The sequence below is a fragment of the Hipposideros armiger genome, unplaced genomic scaffold (assembly GCF_001890085.2).
Source record: "Hipposideros armiger isolate ML-2016 unplaced genomic scaffold, ASM189008v1 scaffold_80, whole genome shotgun sequence".
Taxonomy (NCBI): Eukaryota; Metazoa; Chordata; class Mammalia; order Chiroptera; family Hipposideridae; genus Hipposideros; species Hipposideros armiger.
This window is the reverse complement of record NW_017731430.1, coordinates 3,823,363-3,836,935: the sequence shown is the minus strand read 5'-3', so window position 1 is coordinate 3,836,935 and position 13,573 is coordinate 3,823,363. Positions and strand designations below refer to the sequence as shown.

The 13,573-nt window shown below is 36.5% G+C and overlaps 1 long non-coding RNA gene across 2 annotated transcripts in view; it reads left to right on the top strand.

The window, feature by feature from the left end:
• Positions 1–12,064, top strand: part of LOC109383286 (uncharacterized) — a 21,238-nt gene extending 9,174 nt beyond the window's left edge. For both annotated transcript variants that reach the window (XR_002124151.1, XR_002124150.1), the window contains exons 2-4: positions 7,387–7,489; positions 8,107–8,183; positions 10,423–12,064. This is a non-coding gene — a long non-coding RNA (uncharacterized LOC109383286). The remainder of the gene's footprint in view (positions 1–7,386; positions 7,490–8,106; positions 8,184–10,422) is intronic.
• Positions 12,065–13,573: the final 1,509 nt, after the last annotated feature.

Here is a 13,573-nt window from a genome sequence, read left to right as displayed (position 1 = left end):
AATTTTGGGCATCATCTTGGTAATCTATGCAAGTGGTAATTATAGATCTTAAATATTAATCTTTGATATGCATCATAAATATGAATGTTCATAGGTTTATAAAAATTATAGATCTAGAATTATGTTTTCCTCTATAGGTGGGTCTTAATAAACTAAGAAAACAAAAATAATTTCCTTTATATTTTAAAAATGTAATCAAAAGTGCTTTAACAAATTCGCTTTTTAAAGTTACTATGTAACATCATTGTTTGAGAATTTTATGTTTTGACATAATTTGAAAATAATACTCCCTTACAGTTAAAGCCTTATGGTTAATTTAGAAAGTTTCTTGGGGAAAAAAAAGTCAGCATTTATATTTACCTGAAATGTTTATCAGACTATTTTGTTGCTGTTGGTTTTACAAACTTACCTTAATCTGTGTGCATTATTTGTGCTTATATTTACTTCACTGAGAATGTTCTTATATCTAAGTGAATATATAAAGCACACAATTTTATTTAATGTAAGAATATCATACGGTAAATGGACTAGCATGAAACTCTTATAATGTAGTTGGTAGAGATATACTTAATATATAAATACATACTCATCAAAGAATATCTTAAACTGAAAAAGACTAATAATGTCAGTGTATTTCAGTTTGGGCTGGAATTTATATTTGTGCATTTCAGATTTATATATATATATATATGTATATATATACATATATATATGCATATGCATACACAATTAGACCTAAATACTATCATATTTAGATTATTGACTTCTTTAAATGGTAAAATGCTGTCATACACATAGATATTACAATTATCTTTGCCATACCTGCATGCATGCAGCCTAAATATGCAGTTATGGCATTTCTCTGTCTTCTGGGGTCTGATTTTCCCTTGGTACTAGAACTGCTCTTTGTTGAATCTTTGTGATAAAAAAAAAAAAGCTGTTATATGAGTGTCAGTTTGCAATAAATGTGTGAGAAGATATACGGTCTGGATAGACTGGCCATCTTTTAACATGTCTTTTCTTGGATTCAGAGCTCCAGCTCCCAACTAGTTATATTTAAAAAGAAAATAAATGAGGGGAATGGTCATACAAAAATCACCTTTAACATTTTATAGTAAACAAGAGAAAAAACTGAAATATTTACAATACTTCGTTATGTAATTTTCATTGCTTTCCTATGTTATTTTTCAAAATGCTGCTATTATTTAATATCACTAATTTAAAATTGTCATTTTGTGCAGTTCTTACTTTTCCTTATGAAAAAGATATACAATCCTTAAAAATCTCCCAAACTGTTCCCCACATCTTTCTGTCACTCAGCTACTAAAGTTAGAAGATGTATTTTATGACAAATAGACTATTTTGATTAGTACCTATTTCAGTTTACCAAGAAATATGCAAATACATTTAACAACAACTTTTCAGAATGCACTCCAAGGAATCAGTGATGTTTTCAAGTAGAAAATTTAGGATCATATGATATAAAGATCCCTTTTTTTGATAGCTGAAGCTTTTATATGTAAACCTTCACTCACGTATTACACAAGCACTGAAGAATTTTAATGTATTGCAGTTCATTTTGCAATATTTGCACAAACATTCAGAGTAGTATTAGGTTGCTTAGTCATTTCATTATATTATATTTCACATTTAGATTTTCATTAGAATTTTCCTGTTTTCAACATTTGGATATCATCTCATTAACTGTCATAAACCAGTAGTTTAAGGTGGGGTAATTCTGAAATGTAAACACTCCTAGAATTTTACAGCATTGCCATGGAAGAGAAAATGGGAACTTGCGTTACTTTCCCCCCAAAAAACATTTCCCTGTTATGATTATAAGAAAAGTTCAGATGCTGCAGCAATTTTTTTCATATGTGATCTTTCTTTCGAGTGATTTTCAAAGCCAACTGTCCTCAGACCTTTTTTTTCATTTCCAAAAGCATTAAGTTTTGCTGCTTTGTAAAATATTTCTTTATAATATATTTTAGTTTAATCCCCTTTTAGCAAAAGAAACACCGAGGCTCAATCTGGATACCTCCTTCCAACATAATTTAGCTGGACCTTTTCTTAGTCAAGGTTTTCTGGTTTTCATTTTCACTTCATATTCTCAAATAAAAGATCCTTTGTTGTCTACCATTTGATTGGACTTAATGAAAAACACTCCATTTTAACTTAACAGTATTTCCTTTTGAATTTATTATATTTAAGAACACTGTCAAAAATCAAACATTTAATCTCAGGTTTTTATATTTCAAAATATATTACTATCACATGGCTCAGTGAGGTGATGTAAAACGTCGACTGAAAAGATTTCAAAAAGAAAAGCAAAAGCGAAAAAAAAACACACAAAAAAAACCCCAACCCGGCTTCATTTTAATATGAAACTAAATACTATGGCTAATGTGCAGATTGGGGACAGCAGCTGACTGTAAGGGCTAACATGTGACAGGGTGCCAGCAGCGGGATTGTGCAGTATTGACTAAATGAGGTTCCCTGGCTTGTATGGAGGCTAATATCTTCTTTAAACAATTCCGTGTAAATTGTGCGTATAAAGTCACTGGAAGCTATTTCTCAGGCTAGCCTCGCTGGCTAGCTACCTGCTGGAGTGAGGAAGATAATCAATAGAAAGAAATAGAGCTGAGCACAGGCCTGGGAAGCTTCAGAGCAGTTAATGCTGATAAAAGTAGATGATGTCAATATTTGGGAATAGCACAACTCGAAGATAATAGACAAAAGAGAAGTGCATATGGTGCAGGGTGTTCAAACAGGGGCAAAATTAAAGCCTAAGTGGCAGATGATAGCCTAGGCTGCAAAAGACATTATTTAGTCCAGGTATTGTTCAAGTTTGGCTGCAGTCCAAACCGAGCAAGGGGTTCTATGGAAAAGGTACCGAACTTTTCACAGAAGTTTAAAGACCGTTTCCACTTTAATGGTCAATAGGTATGTCCTGATGATTAATACAGGAAAGCGTGTCTCCAAACAGTCGGGAGACATATATTTTTACATCTGTCATACTGTATGCCTCATTAAGAAAATTTAAAAAAATTTCTAAGGTGCTTCCAAGATGTATTAAAAAGCATATACAAAATAAAATGAAAATAGGCTGTCAGTGAAAGGGGGATACCAAACATATAAATAAGCCTAATAGCCTTTGCATATACTTGTGATTACAGCAGGCACCTTATTTTCTAAAGGTAGCGGGGCTTATTGGAAGTGAGGTAATGGTCTATTTTTACTAATTTAATACTGAAAATCAGTTTTCCTTTTGCTGTCAGGCGATGAAATTTTGTTCTTCTGCGCTGATCTTTCTGTTGATGTATTATGACATAGTCTGTCAACATGAACAGATATGTGAAAGGAGATTGGGTGCCTGAGACGTACAACCTGCATCGCACTCTTCTTGAATTTTAAGCATGTTTCCGTGTTTGGGTACAAGAAGGAAGATTGTGCTTGCTTTAAAAAGCTGTAGTTTTAGATAATTTAAGCCTAAGCAAACCAGGTGGACTGTGTATGACAAAGCTCTAAACCCAGCTGAACGAGCCCAAACCAAAACACGTTATTTCTGAACATCTTTTCCAAAGCTCTTTCCCCTCACAAATTGATTCCCCCCCAAAAAAAAAACCCCACAAAAAACGCAGAAACCTCACCCGTTGCAAAATATAAAAGTTTCTTGACAAAGAGGAGACATCGATTCCTGCATATGTGATTATCAGACATAGCCATTTTCTCCCAAATTAAACAATTCCATCACTGTAACATGCGTTTATTGTCCCAGATGTTTTTATTGTTTGGTGTTAGATATCTGGATTATATCAAGCACATGATTCTGAGGTTGGGTAAAACCGCCCAGCCTGACAGTTTTTACTTCAATCCAAGCTAAGAAATGTTATCAGGAGAGCAAGTATGTTTATCTAGGACCTAGCATATTAAACATAATTTTGACTCATAAAAAAAGCACAAGTAAATAAATCTTACCTCTGCTTTTGACTTTATGCTTTTATTTTGGGTATAATTATTTATTTTGGAAGAATTTTTCATCTTTACCAAATCACACGTTGGAATATTAAACCCAAGACGCTAGATTACAATTACAATAATTTCATATTCCAGATATCTGATCGTTGGAAGTTTTCCTACAAATAACAAAATTGGCTTTTAAAGAATCGCTTGCATGTTGTCATATATCCCATCTTTTCATCTTAAATGCAGAGAAATAAAAGACCCTTAGTCATTATTGAATTCGAAAGAAGGCTTCATTTCAAATAAAGTATGAATTTTGATTTAGAGACATAGAAAAAAAAATCTTTTAAGATCTATACTTCAACTAATTTGTTAATCTTGTGCCACTTTCAGCATTTGTCACACATATAGACCAGGAAATTGGCTCCATCTCATTCTAGCTCTGTATTGAATTAAAAACCTCTACTGCAAAGAAGAGCATGATGTGGGGAAAGAATAAATTTACTTCTTTCTTTAGTAATGCACATATATTTCCATACATTTCACATCCTAAGGGAGCCCATGAATGCATTCAATAAATACAAAACTATAAAGTATAATTCCAGAAAAGGGAAAGGTTTAAATGTTTTTCCTGATTTTAATATACCATTTGAAGTTGAGGATTGAAAATTAAATAATTTTGCACATTTCATTTTACTTGTTTCATTTTTAGCTTTAGCAGACACCTTCAGTATTAGGAATAAGTCTAAAATAATGAGTAGCTGTTGCTCTTTCCACTCGGACAATGTTAGCAGGTTTAGATCAAAGCAAACTACATATCAGCAGCGGCAAATTGAGAAAAAAAAATGTTCTCTGCCATTTGAATCTGCGTTTGCATTTGATTCACCAAAGTCCACCTTGGCTAACTCATAAACATTGTATACACACCGCATGTGTACACACATTTAAAAGGACTGTCCACTCCTATTTCATGTTGCTAGGCTAATAGGAAAGGTCTTCAATAAAGTGTGACAATAACAGGGTAGCTCTTAAGCACGATGGATGCATTGCTATGAAGGTTTTGTTAGAAGGAAATACGCTCCCCAGGTGAAGGGGACTACTAACTCCGATAGACACTTGCTGTATGTATACAGTTCTCTGTACTTTCAAGTATTGGAATCTGTGGCTGCGTTTGAGGAGACAGTGCAGTATGGGGGATTGATGATGGCCTCGCGGAAACGGAGCTGGCAAAGATTGTGGCGTCCTTGTTTAGGCAAACGGTGAGTTGAAGGCTCCTGATTTACCCTGACATATATCTACATGGAACCGTAGTTTGCAAATGGCCTGGAGGAGTCATCTTTGATTAAGTGTTTGATAGGTACCCAAATGTACATATCTATTTTAAAACGGATCCAGAATGCTGATACTGGATTTGCAAGGACTCTCTTTCACATCTTTAGATTAAAAAGACTTATAGATTTCTGTTGCCTGAAGACCTTGACAACTAATAGCCAAGAAAACTCCTGTGATGTTGAGAAATACACTTTATAATATCTTAAAATGAAGAGGTCCAATAATACGAAGAATTTGGAAAAATTGCACAGTAAAGCTGAACAGTAAGAGGTTCGGTCTTTAAGGTTTTTGTTTTTGACGTCTATGTTTTTATTCAAAGATAAAGAAATCACCTCAAAAAATGGTGCTAACGTTGGTCTGCTTAAAAGGTCGGAGTCCCTGACTCCCTCCCGTTTTAAGTGTTTAATCGTCGTTTTCATTTAAAGGATGTGCCTGGTTCTCTATTATTTTATAAGTGAAGTGAAAATACCCTGACTGAATTCAGGACTGAAATGGTGAGCAAACACACCGACAGACTTTTTTTTTTCCCTATGGGAAGTCTCATCTGTGGATGTATGATCAGAAATGACAGGATGCATGACACGAACTTGCCATCAGCCTCCTATGTATTTCCAGCGTCTGCCACCAGTATTCCTTGCTTGCCACCCCCTTTTAATTTTTATAATAGCCCAGCGTGTCAGCATTTCTATTCAGGAGACCCACAAATTGTTTTCCTAAACCCCGCAATACCAATTGATATGCTCCTCCTGAGTCTGTGAAGTAAATGTTTGGGAAAAGATGAGAGTGATATACAATTAAATGACATAGCTTTGAAACTGCTGGAATCACAGCCCCTTTAAAATCCTCAGCCTGTCAGTATGCTGATCCGTGTGTGTTCCAGCTTAGGAGTTTGGATGCTTACTGCTGGTATTGTGTAAAGTGGGTGTTCCGGGAAGTCACACTTACGAATTATTGTGTGCCCCAAGTGCTTCCGGGCATAAAATTTCTCTAACAGACAGCCGCTGACAGATCGGGAGAATCTGGCTCAAAGTGTCAGATAACTTTTAACTCTAATATAAGTATTGAAAGTATCTTCTGGGTCTCTTTTCCTAGGGATCTGGCCAAAAACAACCGGGATGTTCTAGGAAGCACACATTTCCACCACTGGCCTAACATCTTCCTCACAGCTCAGGACGCTGCTTTTTTAATTGCAGTAAAAACACATAGCATGAGAGCTACCCTCTTCACATGTTTTTAAGTGCATGGCACAGTACTGTCAATTACAGGTTCGCTATTGTACACCAGGTCTAGAGCCTTTTCATTTTACATAACTGAAACTTTATACCCATTGAACGGCAACTCCCCGTGTCCCCCTCCCTGTGGCCCCTGGCAACCATCGCCCTTGCTGTTTCTATGAATGTGACCATTTAGGTATTCCATATAAGTGGAGTCATGCAGGATTTGTCTTTCCGGGGCTGCCTTATTTCACTTAGCATCATGTCCTCAGGGTCCCTTCCTGTGTCTAGTCATTACCCTGCCCTTCTTGGAAGATCACAGAAAATGTTTATATGAAATAAAATAGTTCATTTACTAGGAGATTGGGGGATGGCGGTGGGAGGGGTCAGAACAGAAAGACTGATTAATTCTTATAGGAAGTAGGGACAGGGAGGCTTTTAGCCACTATTTTTATCATTGCTATTGGAAGCAAAGTTAATTGGGTGCTCCCCTGTGCCAGGCCTGGTGATAAGGGCTTCCATTACGCTGTCACATCCATCCAAGCAGCTCCCCGATGAGGGAGGCACTGTTATTACCCCCACTTTACAGATGAAGGGAATTGAGGCACAGAGAGGTTAAGCAACTTGCCCACGTTTACAGAGCAGACGGGACTAGAGGCGGGATTTCCCCTGTCTTTGAGCACGGCTGTGCTTCTTTGCTAGCAGTCACTTAGTAAAAAACGTTTTTGTTTTTTTTCCCTTTGAACCCAAGGGAGTACAAATATAGCCTGTATCAATGGAGGAGAAAGTCCTTTGTTTGCTTCTTTTAGCTAAGAAATAAGGAGAAAGTACCCTTGGCCTGGGTCCACTGACTTTGTCTGGGTATTTTGTTCTGCAGATGGGTAGGTGGGTCAGAGGAGGATCTACATACAGCCCAGGTACAGAAGTCACAACGCTGGACGTGGCAGGTGTAACCTTTGAGGTTTTCTGTTGGACATAGGGTATGTAGACCTCACCACTCTCAGTGGCATAAACTTACTGATAGTTTCGTAAAAAGATGCGCAAATTCCGTAAAACCCAACTAACCCATGTGAAAGTATCTGTTCTGAGTTACGTGTGACATTAATTGGTGGTGTGCTCCTTTCCGAGGCTGTACTCTTTAGTCCTGGTGGGTGCATTTTCTTGGCGTTGCATGAGATCAGGCATAAAAGCTATGGTACTGTGGGGGACCTTATTGCTTTACACTCCCTAGATAGGATTTAGTGCCTAACTTTCTATATTCTCACACTTTTATTATTTCTGTGGCATTGCCTTTCATTTAAAAAGACTTTCACTAAAAATTGCTTGTTTAATTTACTCATAAGAATTGCAGATTATGTGAAAACTGGCTATATCCATGAACAAATCCTGTTGAAATAATATATTTTGCTTCATTCAAAAGTTATGGGATCTGCTTCTGTATGGAGAGTGCTTTACACATAGTAGGTGCTCAATAGGTGTTAACCAAATACATAAAAATTTGCTTTAAGATCTGATTTCAGGGGGCCATAGGTCTTTGATGCCATCAGTGGCCATTCAGATTTGTTAAGTGAAAAATAACTTTTTTTTCGCCCTCTAGGCCGCTCTGAAGACCGGGACATAGATAAACACACTTTGCTGGAACCTCCATGGCGGAACCAGGGAATGTCCCGAGAGGTGACAATTGTTATTAAGCAAACAATAGAAACAAGTCCCTAAGAGTTTATGCATCAGGATCAGGAAAAAAGGGGTCAGAATCCCAGTCCCAGTTAATACCGGTGGCGTGACACTGGGCTAGTTATTAACCTCTTCAGACACACTCTTTCTTTTCTATAAAGTGGGCATTATAGTAACAGGGGGCAATACGTCAAGCAATGGTTTTTTAAATATTCTGTGAAATAGCACAGGGTCTGGTACTGTGTAAGTGCTCAGTAAACATTCATTGGATCTTTTGGTGGCTCTAAGTGTCTCTTGGTTTGCTGTTTGAAGAATTCTGTTTTTGACATGTTATACTCGTGAATGGTATTTCAAATCAAAAGCCATCTTAAGAAGCAACGTAGACTCAAATCTGAGAGGGAAGTCTTTAAAATCAGAGCTGTAATTCAGAACATTATGGTTATATAAACATGTTGAGGATATAAGCATTAAACTTTAATAAATTGGTTTCTATGTAGTAGAAATAATCTCTAAAAAACATTTAAAATCAAGTAGAATTTTCTTTTTATAGCTGGCATGGGATTCACATTTTTGAAATGTGCTGTGGTTACAATGGTGAACAAGATACTGTCTCTCTATTTAGGGAACTTACAGTCCAATGGATATTTAGTGACCAAAATTATGACATAAGAGAAGTAGGGAAAATATTAATTCCATAAAACTAATTTGACAGTGTAAAGCTGAGCATTTAATTTGTACTGTGGACTACTGGGAATGCCATGCTTTTTTTTTTTTTTCTTCTTCTTTCTTTTTTTTATTGTGAAATAAACATTTTGTTAAATTAGTTTCAGCTGTACAATACAGTGCAATAGTTATACTTTTTACCCCTCAAACTGACAACCCCCCCCAATCCAGCGCTCTGCTCTCCGCCATATCATAGATATCTATTACAATTCCCTTGACTCCACTCCCACACTATACTCCATGTCCCGTGACTATATATATATTCACTTATAGTTGACATACAATATTATACAACATCAGCTTCAGGTGTACAGTGCAGTGATCAAGCCTCTACCCCATCCATGAAGTGGTCTCCCTAACAAGACATGTGACCATCTGACACCTTACAAAATATTTACAACATTATTAATTATACTCCCCGAATTGTCTTTCATATCGCTGTAGCAATATTGTAGTTACCAATTTATGCTGTGTAATCCCTTCCCCTTCTCCCTCACCCCCACATAGAGAGTAAATTTAAACCTTTTAAAGCTGTGCATTTGTCACTATTGTGTGTGTGCGCGCACACGTGTGCACGTGTGCATGTGTGTGCATGCATGTGTGCATGCATGTGTGTTTGTATGTGTGCATGATCATAAGTTGAGAAAACAAAAAAGTCCTCTTTTATTCCAGCTCTCATCACTTTGTTTGTAGGAAGAGGAATGTTTTCCATCCGACCCTTGAGTAAGGATACTATTTCCGTGAAGGGACAATTATGTGCATACATACATACACTGACATGCAAGGCTCATACACTGCAGTCATGTAAACAGTGAATCGCTTATAAACAGCAAAATCTCTCCAACAGAGGAAGTAGTATTTATGCTAAGTTTTCCACGCACATTCATTTTTAAGTTTTCTGCTTTCTTTCAAAGTCTGCTGGGCAGTGCCATCCACAGTTTTAGCAAAAGAAAGGCCCAAATCTTTCCCTTCAACACCGACAGGAATCACGAATATTCCATGCCTTCCTCGTCGTTTGACTGGGGTAACTTGTGACTTCGTGTGTGACTACCAGGTGCCCTGTCTGATGACAGTTACAAGCAAAGTATAGATGCTTGGAAAGACTGTAGCCCAGTCCAGATAGCCCAGGAGGGTGTGGGCAGCAAAAGTGCCGCTTTCTAGGGAAGAGCATAGCTGTCCTGCCGCACTTGCACGAAAGCCACTACAGGAGAGAGAACAAGCACTCTTATATCTACCCCATTTCTTTCACGAATGAAACGAATGACATGAAAAATGAATGGAGACTTCCGATCTAACGTCACCTTGTATAGTGTTACTTAAGGGCTTTCTCAGCACTAGAGACAAAAAATAGTTTCTCAGAGTGGATTACTCTTGTTGAAATTAAACCCAGTTTTCATAGCTTGTAAGCTGTATGTAGTAAACTCTCTTTATTTTCAAGAGAAGAATTAGGCATTCTTTTCTATTTTAATTTGCTATTAATGTTAAAAGCATGTCTGACTGCCCTCTGCTATCACAGGTGTCGTCTGATGGAAATGCTGGCTCTTGAGATGAACTCTGATAGTCTGTACGTCCAGGTGAACGGGAACCGGAAACATTTATAGCGCTCACTTCGTTGCACTGAACTTTTGCTCTCTAACTGTATCCTCCTGCTAGAATTAAGGTGGTACCTTTCCCAAATCATTTGAAAATCGTGTGTTTCTAACCCAAAAGCCCAGGATAAACGTATGCCTGAGGAAGGAAAACCACTACCTAGAAGCAAAAGAGATGAGCAAAGCTGTGTTCATTTTATTTCATTTTCCCATTGGCAGACTGACTTACAGTCAGTCATATAATTGACATTTTCTGGGTGCCCACAGGGTGCCTGAAAAAGAGGCATTGTGGAACTGAGGTCAGAGCAGAGGTGAACCTGGAATTCCTACCCCTGAAATGGGAGTGAGGTGAACATTTAATGCCCGTACGATGTCATGTACCGCGTGAAGTTTCTTAGAACAGCTCAACTCTGAATTGCAATTTGATGGATAGATGTTGTATCATAAGCATATTTCCATTGTACTGCAGGGTTGTTATTAAATTTTATAGCTAGATGTATTCTATTTTAACCATTCATACTATCAAACTTTTAGATTGTTTTTGAACTTTTGCTATTATAGAGAGCATTATTATTTAAACAGTAGAAATTTGAAGATCGCCTCAATGTCCAAAAATAAATAAAATGGTGAAATAAATCATGGCATGGAGGCACCATAGAGGATTATATATCATTAAAATGATTCTTGCCCAAAGTAAAGCAAAAACTGCATTAGACACACACATTTATACATTACAAGCTCAGCAACACAACATTTTGTATACATATAAAAATATCAAGGAAATTTTATTTGTGGCTAATTCCATATGTGGGGGTATAGAAGATTACTAATGTTTTTTCTTCTTATTCTTTACTTTTTAATGTTTTTCTCTAAAGATCGTGTCTCATTTTAGAATCAGAGAATATCTATATGCCTAAAGTTTCAAGAAATTTGATTTTTGGATCAAAAAATAAATTTGTTTTTATAGTTTTAAAAGATATTTCTAGTTTTCTTCCTCTGGATGATTTCTATCAACTTAAACAGGCACCAAGAATATCAATAATAATAGCACTGTGTCAAAACAAGAGAAAATAATATCTGCCTTATTTAATAAGACTACTTTCGTGCTATTTTAATCTGCATTTCTTTGACTAGAAGATAACAGGATGGTTTTTCCTTGCCTGGTTTATAATATCTAAAAGGTATTTCCTTTTGTCTTAGTTGCACACACACACACACACACACACACACACACATCCTTTTGTCTCTATTGTCTTCCCTTTATAAGAATTCTTTATATAACATTAACATTTGTGGCAAACATTGTCCTTTGGCCGCATTCTTTTTATTTTATGTTATTTACTCTTCAGCAATTTTAAAAGGCCAAATTTGTTCATATTTTCCTTTGTGATTTTATCATTTCAGAAAAGTTTTTAGCCCTCCAAAGTTCTACACATATTAAATTTTTTTTCATAGTTTTGTAACTTGTTGGCTTGTTTCCTGTGGTTTTCAGTTAAACATTTTAAGTGAACATTTGTACAGTAACGTTTGTTGTATTGGCCTATGTTTTTTCCAATGCTAATAAATGGTCCTGGCACTATTTATTTACATTTTTATGATGCTTGTTTTAACTATATATATATATATATATATATATATTCACAGTATTATAAGCATATATAAACATATAGAAAATTTGTGTATAAATATGTGTGTATAGTGTTATCCTTAAATTTATTATTTTGTTCTTTAACTTGTACATCTGCCTAGACGTTTGTACATCTGTCTAAAATACATACAATTTTCATTAGCTTTAATCTTAATGAACTGTAATAGTTTATATGTTGCTACACACTCATTACTCCGCCTTTCATGCATTTTTAAATATTCTTGCCTCTTTACTTTTCTAGATTCATTTTACTAGCAATTTCCATCATGCTCCAAGAAAAAGAAAATCCACTTGAGATTATTTAAGACTGAGAATTATATTAAACGTACACATTAATTTAGAAAAACTGAGTAACTTAAATAATTATGAAAAAACTTAATAATTTATTTGAATTTAACTGAATTTTCTAAGTCCTTCTACCAAGAGAGAGCGATAAACCCTGCAGAGACATAAATGGATATATAATTTCCAAAAACCCTGTATCTTTGCCTTTTCTCTCATAAAGCTCTGGGAAACAACAGCCCTCCAGGAACACACAGAAACTTAACCTTTTCTGAGTTGCTAATGGTTACGAGTGAATATTCCACAGCTCATGGGAGTAGTTCCCCAAAACATTAAAATATTTAACCAATTAAAGATTGCTTAGGTTAACAAAACATCTTGAGGAGGAGACGTTAAACCTAAAAGTCCTTATCTCATGACCAATTATGAAATCAGATTTCCTAAGAGCTGAGATTTTGAAATTAGGGGGCTGATTAGAAAGGAACAGCTAATTCTGGGTCACAGGTGAGTTGTGGGAAACATAGATCTTATCTGTATCACAAATTTACAACTTTGAATAGTCAGAGAGAATCAGGGTATCTGTGGAGAGTGGCTTGGGGGAGAGCTGTGAGCAGGCATTCCTTTTCTGTTGCAATTTTGTGTGGGGCCCCGTTTGTAGGGTAGGTGCTGATATTTGAGCCATGATATCAGTCCATGCCTTGATTCCCAATTCTCTTTTTATCCCAGTGACAACCTCTGATAGCCACTGCCCTGTATCTTAGACCCAATCCACATCTTGAGTCTATCATAGGAGAAACGTGAGAATCAGTAGCTTTCTCCGTTATCACTTGTCACACCGCACATATACATTGTGCCCAGCGCTGCGTTGCGTATTTTACAAATATTCTTTTATTTACTCTCCCAGAACAGATCTGAAGAGCACAGATCAGTCTAGCTTCCCATTGAATGTCTCCTAGTACTGTTGTTTGCCATATCCTTCAGAGCTTGCAGTTTTGCTGTACATGGATGGACAACAGCTTTCCAGGTGATCTCTACAGCCGCACTGAACCCCAGAACCTACATTCCTTTATGAGATTCCTCCTGCTTGTAATGCCAGCAGTGAGCTTTGGGGGAACTGGTGTTCTCTCCATGACCAGCATCCGGCATGA